Here is a 16,313-nt window from a genome sequence, read left to right as displayed (position 1 = left end):
GCTGTGCTCACCTGCCAAGCCGAAAACAAAGTGACAGTCTTGGCACCACGAGGTGGTGGGAAAGAGACCGGGTCTCTCACATTCTGCTTCCTCGTTATATAGAAGACGGAAACAAACATCCGTGTGTACTTAAAACTTTGTGTCTACGGATTATGTTTGTGGATTTTTAACTCCTCTCCCAAGTGTCTTTCTTCCATTTCTGCTGGTGATGATCAGCGTAACTGTGCTCCTCTGCTATTTTTTTTTGAATGCATACATAAGCACACATTTTTTGTGCACACAGCTGTATACAACAGTTGTATGCCATGTAGCATTTGTGGTAAAGTAAGCAATTGTGCCACAATGCAACAGTTCCCATCCTCTGTTTAGCAATATCTGTTCCTTTAAACGGAAGAAGAAGAACTTTTTCTCAAATGCTGCCAAAAAGTCATCTGCACTGGCCCACTGCAAACTAGACGAGGCCTCCCGCTGTTTCCGTCGTTTGATCTCGCCGGACCCACTTTGGTAGTGACAGGCGTATTTCAATAATGCAGGTGGTGCAGAGTGTGGAGCTGTTGCAGGGGATTGTGAACTGCGCTACAGTGGTGATGGTGTGGTACTACATGTGCATAATTGTGCGAAGAATTTTTCTCAGAAGTTACAACTTTGGTTTCCTAAAGGGAAAAAAAATTGACAAAGGAGAGAGCAAGCCCTCTTTAATTAATTAAATCAACCGCATGGAAGGGGCAATAAAACTACTGCCAATTTCTATTTAAGCGTCATGCTTAAAAATATATCCTCGTCGTCTCTTTTCGAATGGTTTTAAGGATGAGCTTTCCTCCTCTCTATTAGATTTAGTTTTATTTTTTCAATTTAAAAAAAACAACTCACCCATTTTCTCCTAATTGGCAGATCTACAGTGATGCAACACAGCCTGACCTCACCACCTGAATAGAATACAGCTATTAATCGTTGTAGCACCAAATCAGTGTCAGTCAAAATATAAATAGTGAATACTGTGCACACTTTGTGAAGCAGAGTCATGGTGTCAGAGATGCTGTAAAATAAATATATATATATATATAAATAAATAAATAAAGGTGGGGAGCATCATAATGCAAGCTTTTTTTTTTAATGAATAGTGGGTACTTGAAAAACACACACTCCTGTAGCATCTTGTGTTTGAGTTTCAAAGTACCTCCTCCTCTGAGTGAGTTTTACTGGCGGTCTATTCTGTCTGGCACAATTCATAACCTGCCAGTTAAAATTTGATTAGGGGAAGTCTGGGAAAGATGAAACCCTGCTGTGTGTTCTCTTGGTTCTGGAAAATAAACTGGCAATCAAATTATGCCGGCAGATATTTGTGAACTACTTACTCTAATATGTCTAGAAAGACATTCATTTGAATTATTCAAAGCATTTTGAATAACTTCAGTAATAAAGCCTGGGAAAATAGCTCCTACACTCTGACACATCTAAGATTCTCTCTTTTTTTTTTTGCTACTGAGAGCTGAATATTGTATTAGCTAAGGCGACAGGTAGCGCATTTATTTTTATTAAAACTTGGGATGGCTTCAGAAATGAATTGTCGCCCAAAAAAAAAAACTCTTCCCATGGGATACCTCTACAGTGCGTTCAACCGCTTCTGAGCTGTTGGGCATCAAAGACGTAATTCAAATTTTGATAAACTGTCATCTCATGTTCACATTTACACTTCTTGTTGTGTGAAAGAACAAAGCTATCATAATTAAAATGAAAATAACAATGGCACGTGTGTTGTTATCCAACAAATGAGACAGGTGAGTTGTCACATGTCAGATGTCAGTCTTACAATTAAATGAGTCAACCAAAGCAACTAAAAACATATTGTACTGCAAATGTTTGTAAAAATCTAATTTGAAATTAAACATAATTAACAGGTTAGGTGATCTCATTGGCTACGTTCACACTGCAAGCGAAAGCGCATCAAATCCGATTTTTTTGACCCTATGCGACCCATATCCGATCATGGTATGACAGTGTGAACGGCACAAATCCGATATTTTCAAATCCGATCTGGGTCACTTTCGTATGTGGTACTGAATCCGATACATATCCGATGTTTTAGAAAGCGACTGCTGTTTGAACGGTCAGGTCGCATTAAATCCGTCTTTTACGTCACTGACACAAGACAGACGCCAATTATCAGCGCCAGAGAAGACATCGCGAACGCTTCTCTGGCCATCCCGTGTAGATATCAGTGAAACTGTTGGGAAGACAATGTTGGAGAAACGTGAACATTTTATTTGTACTGTATAATCTGCAGATTCTGACAGAAATCTGCAACTATTCTTTGAAGCACCGCTCCTCTCTAAAACAGCAATAAGGATAATTATTAGGTTATTTACATTATTATGTAAATGACAAAATAACTTAAAGCAAAAATTGGGAAATGTAAAGTCCGAACTCTTTATATTAAGGGCCATCTATCAAACAATACTGTTTGCTCTGGGTCTAAACAGAGCGCGTTGTGTGTGAAGTCTTCTTTTGCGCATGCGGGCCGCTTTGAGCGTTCACACTAGAGCGCGTTTGCTGTTGCATTTTATTTGTAGTGTGAACACGCAGACAAAAAAAATCGGATTTGATCAAAAAATCGGAATTGAGCATTAAGACCTGCAGTGTGAACGTAGCCATTGTCAGCCGACATCATCTGATGGCTTAGCTGATACCCTTCTAAGCATCCTACTAGCAAAATTGATGTGCACCTGCAAGCCACTTTGCAACCCACCTACTAGTTTCTCTTCATCTTGTTTTATCTGACTTAATTAATAACATGCTTTTTTTCCAATAAGAGTACATTTATGCTTCTGTCTTACGTCTACGCTGTAGGCACATCATAACCTTTTCTAATACCTTATGCCATCACATGACTTGTAGCTTCCTAGAAACTCCATATCTTATCCACACAGTCTGCACAGATAGAAATGCCGGCAATGGTATCAGCTGCTTGTGTACATTGTAGGCTGTATGTAGATGAAGCTTTTGCTGTGTGTGCTATTGCTATTTATGGAGGACTTCCTGTAGTTAGTGACTGTCTAAATTAATCCTATTACATTAATCTGCTTTAACTGTGGTTAAAGCTTCCCTAACTTTACCTGAAGGTAAATAAAACATAAGCCAAGCAACTGAACATAAGCATACTGAAACAAACATCGAGCAACTCTGTATGCCAGGACATACAGAACTACAGTATGTGGCAGACAAGCAGATGGATGGCTTAGCCTCTTTCCTGTATTCCTGTATGTATTTAATAAAATAAGAAGCAAATACATACTTTGAAACAACACAACAATAAGGATTTAGTACTCCTGTCCCCAGATAAATTAACTGAGTTTTTCAATGTAAAAACAGCTCATGGCAACTTTTAAAACTGTGCTCCGTCTCTGCTTTTATGTTCCTTAACTTTAAAATCACTGCTGCAGATTAACTATTTAATGCAAAACTTCAGCTTCAAGTTTATTACTGCAGAAAAAAATGCTCATCAGCCATCACAATTGACAGGTTACTGTAATGTGTGAACTGTAGAAAGATATGTTTTCCTGTTATTGGTTGGCTGTATGGTACAAATTAATAAGAAGTACAATCCACTAAGAAAAACAAACCAGACCCCAGACCTTGAGCACAGTTTGGATCAATATTTGCATAGCCTTCCTTCTATTTATATAGAGCAGAAATTAATGCTGAATATCTGCCTCACCCTATCCCTGTATCCTCTTCTGTCACACCAAACCTCTATATGTCATTACCCACTACATCCATGAACCTCCTATGAGGTCTTACTCTTTTTCTCCTTCTGACATCCTTTGCCCAGTGTATCCAGGACTGCTCCAAAGCTTCTCAGCCTTGACTCTTGTTTGCCAAACAGCTCAAGCTGAGTTTTCCCTCTGATGTACTCATTTCTAATCATGTCCAGTCTGCTCACTTGCTTTTATTTTTTGCTGCTATCCTTCTGTCCATTGCTTTGGATGGTAGACCTGAGTACTTGTACTCCCTGCATTTATGCCATGCTCAAAACATGAAAGGGACACGCGTGGAAAAGTTGCATTAATGCATGGAAAAATTGCTTTACCAGCAGGGGGGGAAATAATATATTTAAAGCCATGAAGTCAGTAGTGAGCAAAAGACGAAGTACAATCCAGGGTCTTTAATCACCGTAAACAATTAAGCTAGGTTGCTAATGTGTATATACACTTGTAAATGTGTTAATAATGTCTGTTTAAACACTTTCCTGTGATCATTTTAGTAGGGGTGCAACGATATTCGTATCGACATTGAACCGTTCGATACAGTGCTTTCGGTTCGGTACGCATATGTATCGAACAATACAAAATTTGTAATTTATTTTATCAACTTTCCTTCTGACGATGCTGTCTGTGTGGAGCACTCAGTGAATCTGCGTTCGACTACTCCGCCTAGGCTCGACAGTGCAGCCTAGGCGGAGTAGTCGAATGCAGATTCACTGAGCGCTCAACACAGACAGCATCATCAGAAGGAAGAGCGCAGGGCAAGCTAGCGAGACAGAAGTTAAGCTCTCCTTGCAACATGGACCTCCCCCACCCTCATTCAGATCTGGCGTTTGGAATTATTTTGGTTTTCATGTGACGTATGACCCTGAAGGTAAGCGAGTCATGGACTAAAGTAAAACAGTATTTTGGATGTGCCATGCAATGCTCAATTACAGTGGGGCAAAAAAGTATTTAGTCAGCCACCGATTGTGCAAGTTCCCCCACTTAAAATAATGACAGAGGTCAGTAATTTGCACCAGTGGTACACTTCAACTGTGAGAGACAGAATGTGAAAAAAAAAAATCCATGAATCCACATGGTAGGATTTGTAAAGAATTTATTCGTAAATTAGGGTGGAAAATAAGTATTTGGTCACCTCAAACAAGGAAAATCTCTGGCTCTCACAGACCTGTAACGTCTTCTGTAAGACGCTTTTCTGTCCCCCACTCGTTACCTGTATGAATGGCACCTGTTTGAACCCATCATCTGTATAAAAGACACCTGTCCACAGCCTCAAACAGTCAGACTCCAAACCCCGCCATGGCCAAGACCAAAGAGCTTTCGAAGGACACCAGGAAAAGTATTGTAGACCTGCACCAGACTGGGAAGAGTGAATCTATAATAGGCAAGCAGCTTGGTGTGAAAAAATCAACTGTGGGAGCAATCATCAGAAAATGGAAGACATACAAGACCACTGATAATCTCCCTCGATCTGGGGCTCCAAGCAAAATCTCATCCCGTGTGGTCAAAATGATCATGAGAACGGTGAGCAAAGATCCCAGAACCACACGGGGGGACCTGGTGAATGACCTGCAGAGAGCTGGGACCAAAGTAACAAAGGTCACCATCAGTAACACACTACAACGGCAGGGAATCAAATCCCGCAGTGCCAGACGTGTTCCGCTGCTGAAGCCAGTGCATGTCCAGGCCCGTCTGAAGTTTGCCAGAGAGCACATGGATGATACAGCAGAGGATTGGGAGAATGTCATGTGGTCAGATGAAACCAAAGTAGAACTTTTTGGTATAAACTCAACTCGTCGTGTTTGGAGGAAGAAGAATACTGAGTTGCATCCCAAGAACACCATACCTACTGTGAAGCATGGGGGTGGAAACATCATGCTATGGGGCTGTTTTTCTGCCAAGGGGACAGGACGACTGATCCGTGTTAAGGACAGAATGAATGGGGCCATGTATCGTGAGATTTTGAGCCAAAACCTCCTTCCATCAGTGAGAACTTTGAAGATGAAAGGAGGCTGGGTCTTCCAACATGACAATGATCCAAAACACACCGCCCGGGCAACAAAGGAGTGGCTCCGTAAGAAGCATTTGAAAGTCCTGGAGTGGCCTAGCCAGTCTCCAGACCTCAACCCCATAGAAAATCTGTGGCGGGAGTTGAAAGTCCGTGTTGCTCGGCGACAGCCCCAAAACATCACTGCTCTCGAGAAGATCTGCATGGAGGAATGGGCCAAAATACCAGCTACTGTGTGTGCAAACCTGGTAAAGACCTATAGTAAACGTTTGACCTCTGTTATTGCCAACAAAGGTTATGTTACAAAGTATTGAGTTGTATTTTTGTTATTGACCAAATACTTATTTGCCACCCTGATTTACGAATAAATTCTTTACAAATCCTACCATGTGGATTCATGGATTTTTTTTTCACATTCTGTCTCTCACAGTTGAAGTGTACCTCTGGTACAAATTACTGACCTCTGTCATCATTTTAGGTGGGGGAACTTGCACAATCGATGGCTGACTAAATACTTTTTTGCCCCACTGTACATGGGTGGGACCTAGTGTGTTAGCGCAGTTAGCTCGTTACCGTGTTGGCCGTCTAGCCCCATGCACGGGGCGATCAGCGGTAGCTCGTTAACGGAGATTTGCCGTGTTGTGGCTTTAAGGTCATTTCAACGAGATTAACCTGAAAGCACTAGTGGGAACACAACGAATATGACTGCACATTTACGCCGACATCATCCTAGTGCAAAGACAAGTGGAAGCAGAAAAAAAAACAAGCAAGCATGCTACTAACTTTAGCCGAGTCATTTAGACAGCTGTTAGCACATGATTCTCCTTATATGTTTAATATGCTGCTGAGAATATAGCCCAGAAGAAGCGGATAGTATAGCTTTTATTTTGGAAAGAGACATTTCTCTGTAATAAACTCTCTTTTCCAAAGATGAGTGATTCCTCAATCAGATACAGGGCTCGCAATATAGCTAGCCCGACGTCCTGGGGCTAGCGATTTTTTTCAGTCGGGCTACCAAAATCTATCTCTGCCCTGCCCGTCGGGCTATTGTAGGAAGGAAAAATATATGTCAATGCTTTTGCATTCTTTCAGAAATGTAGCTGGGTAATTATGTCATTGGCATCGGTGAGCCACTGTCAATATGTGACATATTGAAATCGCGTTTGAATTTGCGCTTGTTTTTTTTGCTTTCACTTTGCAATCGCGCGAACTGTGTATAGAGAGCGACAGCACTGATCTGTGAGTGATGATAATTTGTGCACCAATTCCTCTGACATCGTCTTATTAATCGTTAGCTTACTATGCAAACATGACAAGTGAAATCTCCCGCAGCTTAAACATGTGAGAGGTTGATCGCGCAGAGAATCGCTGAGCTTATGTGAGTGCGTGTGTAAAAGCAGCAGGATATATATTTGACTACGATGACCTGGATGACTGAGAACCTTCACAGACAGATATATATTTTAGTTCTGCTGAGCCAAATAAGACAGGTCAGGGTGAAGAAGTGACAGCCAAAGAAAAGCTTACCACAAAACGGAGAAGTTATGACAAATCAGACTATAAGGCAAAAAGAAAGTGCAGCTTTATGGTTTCATGGACAAAAGAATTTCTGTGGCTGCAATATGACGAGCTAAATAACCAGGGCTGCACATAAGTGGTCCGCAGGTGCGCATTCGCTGTCAAAATAAAAACACGCACAAGGGTTAGGGTTAAATTTAAAAACTGTACTTTTGAGTTAAAATATATATTTATAATTTTAATAAATGACAAATTAAAAAGTCATGAACATTTTTTTGTATCGAAAAAATATCGAACTGTGACACCAAAGTATCGAACCGAACCGAACCGTGAATTTTGTGTATCGTTGCACCCCTACATTTTAGTGTTCGCTTGAAATAAAAAAAAAAAAAAAATCTCCCTCTGCTGTTATTGCAACTTACCTCAACTTCTGCCTGTGTGTAGATTTCACAATTTGGAGAGGCAAAGCGTGAAATGGACACGGTGGACCAACGTGTCTATTACACGCTTTGCCGTGATATCTGGTTGCCTCATTTGTCAACTCATTCATCGCCATTGCAAACTAAAAGATGGAGTCCCACCACCACTTTGAAGCCACCTGTCACTCTAACTGTACCCCTCACCCCTGTCTCATGCATGTACTGCACCACCAAATGTATGCATATATGTGGAAAATCAAGCTGTTTTTGTTACATCTGTGTGCTACGTTACAAATGTTTTCTTCACCCTGTGCATACTTGTTTCAGATCATTTCTGTTTCCTACATCATATTTTTCTTTAATTGTTTAATTTCTTGTTTTCTAGAATATTTTAGAAGTGGATAAATCAGTGATGTATGTATGTTTGTAACCAGAGCTGAAACTGACTGATATACAAGTAAATATTGTTACATGGATAGATTCACTACGTTTATAGCAAGTGCCTTTCTTTTTTATAGCACAATGTTTTAAAAAAAAAAAAAAAAAAAACAGAAAACAGTGACAAAAATGACTAAAATAAGAGAAATGTTACAACTTCATCAGACTGTACCCTCTTCTAACCTCCGTTCCACTCTAACATTCAATCTAGGTTTCTAATAAAGACCTCTCCTGATACAAAACATGCTAATCTCAGACCTTGTGTACTGGTAACTACCTTTGTGATTCATTTATAACAAGACTGTCAGCTCTGTGGAATACACTACAAGCCTGACAATGCCTCAACCTTTCCAATTCAAGGTCATGGTTTAATTTCCCTTTCCACGGCCCCATGAGCATTCTAGTATTTGCTTCATGGCTCCATTTTAAAAGGCTGCAAAGATTTATTTTTTTTTTTAAGGGAGCAGAAACGCATCTATACGAGGTGTGTAATGAGCACATGTCATCTGGAGATTTCTACAGTCTGGATCACTGGTTCAACCTTCTCTGGTACACTCTGATCAAAACCATTAAATCTACAGCCATAAAAAATTATGAACTTCTTACAAATGTCACACACAAACAAAATATTGATTGGTTGGAAATGTCACATAAGACCAGAAGACAAGAGAGGTGGCAAAGTGGAAAAAAGTTGCTGTTATTTTTTATATCTTTTACGAAACAGATATATTTCTATAGAAGATAAGCATTCACTAAAAAAAAAAAAAGGGGGGGAAACAGAAGGTTTAACAAATGCAATTTTACCAGGGTGTATGGATAAATTGGCTGAGCAACAGAGAATATAATCCTTTAGGTAGTACAGCTGGGGTTATTAATCTGATGTAGGTGATTCCAAGTAAAGCTAAACCCTTAACAGCTCAGCCTTAATACTCCTGAGGGTTAAGGTCAGTTACTGCCTGGAAATTCAAACAGTAGAAGTGTAGGAGGATCTATCTTTGATCCCACAGTTCACAAATGTCAGATTTACAAGCAAGGAAAAACACTTTGATGAAAAATATTACAATAACAAGAGCAAGTGAAGGAGACTTGACCCAAATAGGGAGTGAAGAGGTCACTCAGATCAGAGAGCTGAAGGTCAGATAAAAGAAGGTGGATCCTAAACAGGGTCAGGGAATATTTGTAAGCTATACAGCAATTAATGCTGAAGTACCCTTGAGAAAAGTCAGTTCCTAAGTATGCTTGTACTGTACAGACCCAAGTGAAGAATTTAAGCAGGGCACTGCTAAACAACAACTTTCCTCAGCCTGAGATAAACAGGGAGGTGAACAGAGGATAAACATATTTTTGCCAACCTGTCCTGGGTGGACTATGCATTTCACCCATTGTTAGCTGAGACCCTAAAAAGGTGGATGTATTCAAATTTAAAGCCTAGTCCACTCCAGTCATTTAGTACTTTAGAGTGCGCATGAGTTTCACTACACAGTTGCTGTTGCAGTACAGACAGAGCCAGCCTCCCACAGGATTCTGGTAATTGAGCAGTCCAACTGTCGCACAGCAGTTTTCATAACCAGCAAAAGAAATACCCATGCATGTACATGCAGGCGCATTACAATAATCTTATTCTGTAAAATGTTCCCTAAACTGTTTCTGTGTTATCTCACAGAATTGAGACATATACTGCAGACTGTTTGTGTCCCAATACAAAAACATCTGCATGCAAAAATCCCTAAGGATTAAAATGACATTAAATCTAAAGTGTGTTTGCATTTTAATTAGCAAACCACTTCTTTAAGGCCTGAAAATACATTTAATATATTAACCAGTGGCGGCTAGTAGTGATATTGGGTGGGTGGGCTAACAAATGCATTATAGAGTTCACACTACTAGCAGCAGCATCACATCCTTGATACCACATTACAGCCACAAGACCTTGTCAAAGCAACACTAACAAAACCATATAGAGGAATACTCAGAATGCCAGTCACACACACTCTCACACGCCTTTTGACTAGTTGTTTTTATACACATTAACACATGCCTTTTTTTGTTTTTACAAAAACAAAATATGCAAGAAGGAAGAATGACAGCTGAATGATCAGAATGCCAGAAAAATCTATTCAAGTTCTGTTGATGCAGCCACGGATGTACTTAAAAATGTAAAATCTGCCAATAGACTACAATTGCAATATCACTACTATACAACATACCGACTCAAACGACACTTCACCAATAAAAGGAGTTGGTATCCACAGACAAAAAATATTGATCTTTAAAGAAGAGTAACAGGTAACGGGAAAGAAGCATGTTACCTATTTTAAGGGGAGAGGGTGGTGAGCTTACCTTATTTGAAGAGAAGATCACATCGTTGAGTTTTCTGGGATGCAAACATGTTAATCACCCTGTCATTGAAGTCAAATGACACCAAGTGCTGTGCTTTCTCAAAGCGTGCCTTTGACTGCTCCATCAATATTTCATAGCACTGTGCTGCTACTGACGTTGTCAGCCCGCCGCATCCTGCGCGGCCTTGCTGCAGCTTCAGCTGCATATGCCTCTGGTTATGAAGGTCACCTCTTCAGTTCACCGATGGAGTAGGAAAACTTCTTCTGTCTGGTTCTGAAAGGATCCGTGGTTCGTTTTTGAAGAATGTTGTATAAAATATCAACAAGCATGAAAACAAGATAAGAAAAGTAATTGTGCATCCCCAGCAAAGCGGACGTCCAGAAACACACTTTGCTGAATGGAAGTCGGAGATTCGTCTGATCCCCGTAAAGCTAGCACATGTGCCCCACAAAATTTAATACAGTCCGTGATAGTGAATGCCTGTTTTCCGTTTTTGTTTGTTTTTTTACTAGCTCGTTGTGTCTCTGTATAGCAATGCGGTGTCCTTCATACAGGCAATGTTAACTTTAGCAAACACTGATAGCTTTACACAATTTCCAGTGTGACTTAGTCAGATAAATGCTTCAAATCCACAATTCCTTTTTGAGTCCAAGTTGTGTGTCCTCCAAAAAGCAGGCCAGGGAAACAGTAATGTGAATTCCTACTAAACATGCAATTAGCCAGTCCTTTCGTTGAAACCACGTAACACAAAATTTATAATTCTGTCGTTTTGTCCCTTTGTGTTATTTGAACATCGTTTGGATGATGTGGTCTCATTCTCTTCACTTACACTTTTTCCTCCAAAGACAGAAGGAAATGGACGACTACATAAACTAGAAAAAATTGCATTTCCTGCGAAAATGCTGTGTGGATGCCTTACGCTGAAGATTTCTGCTGAAAAAAGCAGAAAAAGTTGAAAAAACAAAAAACATTGCCCTGAGCGAGATTCGAACCTGGCCTTTCTGATCTATAGGCGGCGTCTCACCTTACTGGACCAAACTGATTCTTACAAAGAAGAGGTGGAGAGACTGACAATTCTGGTGAAATTAGCAGAAGCTGCTTAGTATTGTGCTAATAAGAGGTGAAAAGGCTAAACATTTAGCAGAAAAGAGGTGAATCAGAAGAAGTTCTGCTGAAAAGAGGTAAAGAAGCAAAAAGATGAGTTGAAAAGAGGTGTAGAAGTGCTTGCTGAAGATGGCTGTATGTGTAATGACACACTGGAGAGTGTCAAGAAAGCAGAGCGCATGCAAGCAGGGAACATGTGTAGCAACTGTCACAGGTAGGATTCGAAACTCTGCCCCCGGGTCTCACGGCAGCTGCCCTACCCTCTGAGCCAAATGAGTTCTGGTCTCAAGCAAATATATGATGAGAGAGAAAATGTGCACTGTGGAGCAGAAGCTCAAATTAGCAGAAAAGAGGTGAAGAGGAAGAACTTTGTTGTGAAATGAGGTAAAGAAACTGAAATTTGTGCTTAAAACAAGTGAAAAAGCTGAACTCTGAAATCCTGCTAAAACAGTAGTAGAGGCTGATATTTTTCAGCTACTCACTGAGCCAAACTGGTTCTCACGTAACTGAAAAAAGGTGGAAAAGCTTAAAATTCTAATGAAAACAGCAGAAGAGGCTAAGTGCACTGTGGAGCAGGAGCTCTAATTAGCAGAAAAGAGGTGAAGAGGAATAATTTCTGCTGAAAAGAGGTAAAGAAGCAAAAAGCCGAGTTGAAAAGAAGTGTAGAAGCAGAAGTGCTTGCTGAAGATGGCTGTATGTGTAATGACACACTGGAGAGTGTCAAGAAAGCAGAGCGCATGCAAGCAGTGAACATGTGTAGCAGCTGTCACAGGTAGGATTCGAACCTCTGCCACCGGGTCTCACGACAGATGCCCTACCCTCTGAGCCAAATGAGTTCTGGTCACAAGCAAAGATATGATGAGAGGGAAAATGTGCACTGTGGAGCAGCAGCTCAAATTAGCAGAAAAGAGGTGAAGAGGAAGAACTTTGTTGTGAAATGAGGTAAAGAAACTGAAATTTGTGCTTAAAACAAGTGAAAAAGCTGAACTCTGAAATCCTGCTAAAACAGCAGAAGAGGCTGATATTTTTCAGCTACTCATTGAGCCAAACTGGTTCTCACGTAACTGAAAAAAGGTGGAAAAGCTTAAAATTCTAATGAAAACAGCAGAAGAGGCTGAGTGCACTGTGGAACAGAAGCTCAAATTAGCAGAAAAGAGGTGAAAACAGCAGAAGAGGGTGAGATTTGTGCTGATAAGAGGTGAAACTGCAGAACCAATCAGAGGTACTGCTTCTGTCTGCTTCATCAGGCTGTGTACTTGTATGTATTTCTGCCATAGACTGTTAACCAGAATCTGAGGTCCATATTAGAAAAGCTGCTAAAATCATTAAACTTTGCAGAATTGTAATAAATTATCAATATGAATTACCGGTCTGTGATAGTGTATAAATTTGTAGTTAAAAAAAAAACATGTGGGCCAAGGTGGAATCGAACCCACGACCTCTGGTCTGAAGAGCGGTGTCATTACCAATCGCGCCACCTCTAAGGGGGCGGGCGCTTTGAAAAAAAGGGTGATGAGGAGTCAGAATTAGATCGCGGTGAGACGCGAAAAACGCCGTTTTTTGGAGTTACAAAACGTCGTGTAACTCAAAAACTAGGTGGGATAGAAGCATAATTCTTGCACTGGGTGAATCAGCGGACTTTGGTGTACTTTGACTGCGATTTACATAGCTCTTTGTATCTCCGTCGCGGAGATATGACGAGAGAAGAAACGGCTTCATTTTCGGAATTTGAAAAATGAGAGGAGGACAGATTTCCACCCCTCAAACAAGTCTAACTCATCTCAGAACGGTAATAGGTGAGAAAATAATTCTTGAATTGTGAGTGTCAGGAGTGTCTGAAGATATACAGGGACAAGCCTCATGTCTTAACTTTGCTTCGTTAAGGAGATATGACGATTTGAAAATGCCTTCAGTTTCAGTATTTCAGCTCTGAGTTTCACAACCTCCCCATAGACTTTGAATGGGGAGTTTTTAGACCATGTGTCACTTCGAGGCAAATTGTGAAAAAAACGTAACTCTCACAATAATTATAGTGACACTGTCTTAAAGCCAGCAAAAATACCTACGTTTTGATGTATAATTTGTGGAAGTTGAGTGGAAATTGAGCGAGTAGCAAGGAGTTGTTCAGACATGAAGAGAAAATTCAGAACGGACGAGTGTGCAGTGGGAGTTAATTGCATAGCAACCATAGCAACACATGTATTTTCTGAAAAATCACAAAGTTGTAACTGAAAACTTAAAGAGTCATTACATGAAAACGGTAACAGATATGAAAAAGCTGAATCACACAGGAATAGCCCAATCATCTGAGAACGTTTTAAAGTTTGAATGGAGTTTCTAGGTGAAAGTATGAGGAAGTAGTTAAGTTTCAAAGACAAGCAAGTTTTAGCAGAATTGTAGAAGTTTCCCATTCATTTCAATGGGACAAATTAAAGGAAAAAAGTGTAATATTTTAAAAAGTATAATAGTAATAAGTACCAAAAGATATAGCAGTCGAAAGCAGAAATAGCAGAACAGTTTAGAGTTTGAATGGTAAAAATCGGCTGAAAACTGAGGGAGTAGTTAAGCGGCAAAGAAACGGAGCAACTAGAATAATAAAGGATAAAGAATAAAGAGAAACAGGATCTCAATAGTGTGGATGCCTACGGCATCCACCCAATAATCCACTTCGTTCTTGCTAATGCTCACCGGTGCCGCCATATTGATTTCGCCTTCGAGACTCTCACAGAAGACTCCTTCGCCAAAGTTCCCGCCTCTGGGCTGAACTAGCCCAAACGGTCACCAAATCAAAGGGGCGTGACCTGACTGACACCTGTCACTCACTGCTCTATGAAGATGAATGGTAGATGATGCTGCGGAGCATGGGCTGTAAAAATTTAGCTCATGTAGCTAAATCCTGTGTTTGTCTTTTTTTTTTCTTTGGACGACTTGGTGTTTTGCTGCACTTTGTTACACCAGCGTTTAAGCAATCTGTTCTAAGATGATTTTAGATATATATACAAATATATATATATATTTATTTATTATTAAAAAGGATAGGGAGAGCTTAGCTCGTCCGCCCATTCATACCAGCCGTCCCTGATATTAACAATGAATTTTGCAAAATTGCCACATGAGTAGCTATTGAATCCAGGATCAGAGCACTGGGCAGTTCATTAGCTTCCATCTCACTAGCACTAGGCAGGATCCCCTTTTCTTGTAAAAATTTAAAAAAAAAAAAAAAAAAAAAAAAAAGCACAAACATCAAACTAAAATCTAAAAATAATCGGCCTAGTGAGAAGGCTGCAATGTGTGTGTGAGCCACCTGTTGAGAATTAATTTGTTAAGCTGATCTTTCGCAGGCCAAGAAAAGATGGTTTTGACTTGTCACGGAGTAATCGCAGTACTAGTATCATTAATGAAGGGCTCTGTTCTCTTCAAATGTTCCAGTGAGGCTCGACATTGTGACAGTGCCCCAGCATTCACGGCCATTCATTTTATTATTTACACCTAGCACGACCCAAATGTCTTCTGTCTGGAAAACCTAATGAATATCCTGTGATTAATATTTCAGTGCTGATGCATTTATTATTTTTATAATTTATTTTGCTGACAAGCCAGGAATGTGGTTTAGTCAAAGCTTTTGTATCAGAACACTCGTTCCTTTTAATAACTCCTTAGCTCCTAACAGAGCTAAAAATTATACCTCAACCACTCACATATTTTTGCCAACTAGCAAAAACTCTGCTTCTTTCTAATAACCTTGTGTATGCTGCCTTTGCTGCTTCTTCCTCTCCACTGCAGAGGTGTAAATGATCTTACACCTGTTCCAAAAATATTTCCTTCACACTCTTAGAAGACAGAGGGAGAAGAATATAAGGACAGCCACTGGCACGAAAGAGAAATGAGGATCCTGAAAGAATTGCAAAAGGGGGGTGTTAGGTTGGGTGGGTCGGGGGGACACCAGGAGAAGGAGCTAGATTACCAATCAGAAGTCAGATTGCAGAAGATTGTTTGCACCCTTAGGCGGATCAACGGCTTTTGTATCTCTGAAAGAAGGGAAAAAAATATTTTCACTGCAATTACTCCAAATAGCTGAATGCTATACACAAGCCACTGATGGGCTGTGTGTGCCAGCACAGAACTGTCCTAGCCACAGGCACATAGTCTGCATTCGATTAAACAGAGCAAGCCGAGGTAATCAGTCACCTCCACTTGCCCTTTTAAGGTCTCACATAAAAACATGCGCACACTTAGGAAGGGTGAAAGAAGAAACACCTATCAGAGGTGCCGTTACCGACTCCTTTTTGGAAGAGCATCAAGTCTTTGATAGATCACCCAATCCCCCGCGTTTTTGCCCTACCATCATGTATTCATGGCAGGTCCTGATCACAGTCTGTGCTGGTACCATGCTGAACAGCTCTTTAGCATCAGGACTGCATCTGTGTAAGAGTGAACTGAGATGATTAGTTTTCAAGCCTCTCTCACAGTAAATTTAACATGTAGATAAAGGTACTTTCATGGCAATAGCACCGCTACCAGGTAAATAAAGAATGTGACAGTGTGTTTTGGCATCACAATGAATGGCACAGGTCACAAGATGTCCACTAGATTCTTCTTTCTTATGCCGTAGAACTATTAAAAGTTCTTAATGAGTGAATCACTGTGGTATTGAATTGATGGATGTTATTGACAGTAATCATGGTCAATTCACAAACATTACTACAACCCATTTATTAAAAG

The 16,313-nt window shown here is 40.3% G+C and overlaps 1 long non-coding RNA gene across 1 annotated transcript in view; it reads right to left on the bottom strand.

The window, feature by feature from the left end:
- LOC146700527 (uncharacterized) overlaps positions 1 to 11,353 on the bottom strand; it is an 80,114-nt gene extending 68,761 nt beyond the window's left edge. Inside the window, exon 1 of the long non-coding RNA XR_014922588.1 lies at positions 10,488 to 11,353. This is a non-coding gene — a long non-coding RNA (uncharacterized LOC146700527). The remainder of the gene's footprint in view (positions 1 to 10,487) is intronic.
- Between the last annotated feature and the right edge of the window lie 4,960 nt (positions 11,354 to 16,313).

This window comes from Copadichromis virginalis, linkage group LG10 (assembly GCF_057382275.1).
Source record: "Copadichromis virginalis isolate Kocher_CV1m ecotype Utaka linkage group LG10, C_Virginalis_male_GT1.1, whole genome shotgun sequence".
Classification (NCBI taxonomy): Eukaryota; Metazoa; Chordata; class Actinopteri; order Cichliformes; family Cichlidae; genus Copadichromis; species Copadichromis virginalis.
The sequence above is the reverse complement of the archived record's forward strand: the minus strand, read 5'-3'. Positions and strand labels throughout refer to the sequence as shown.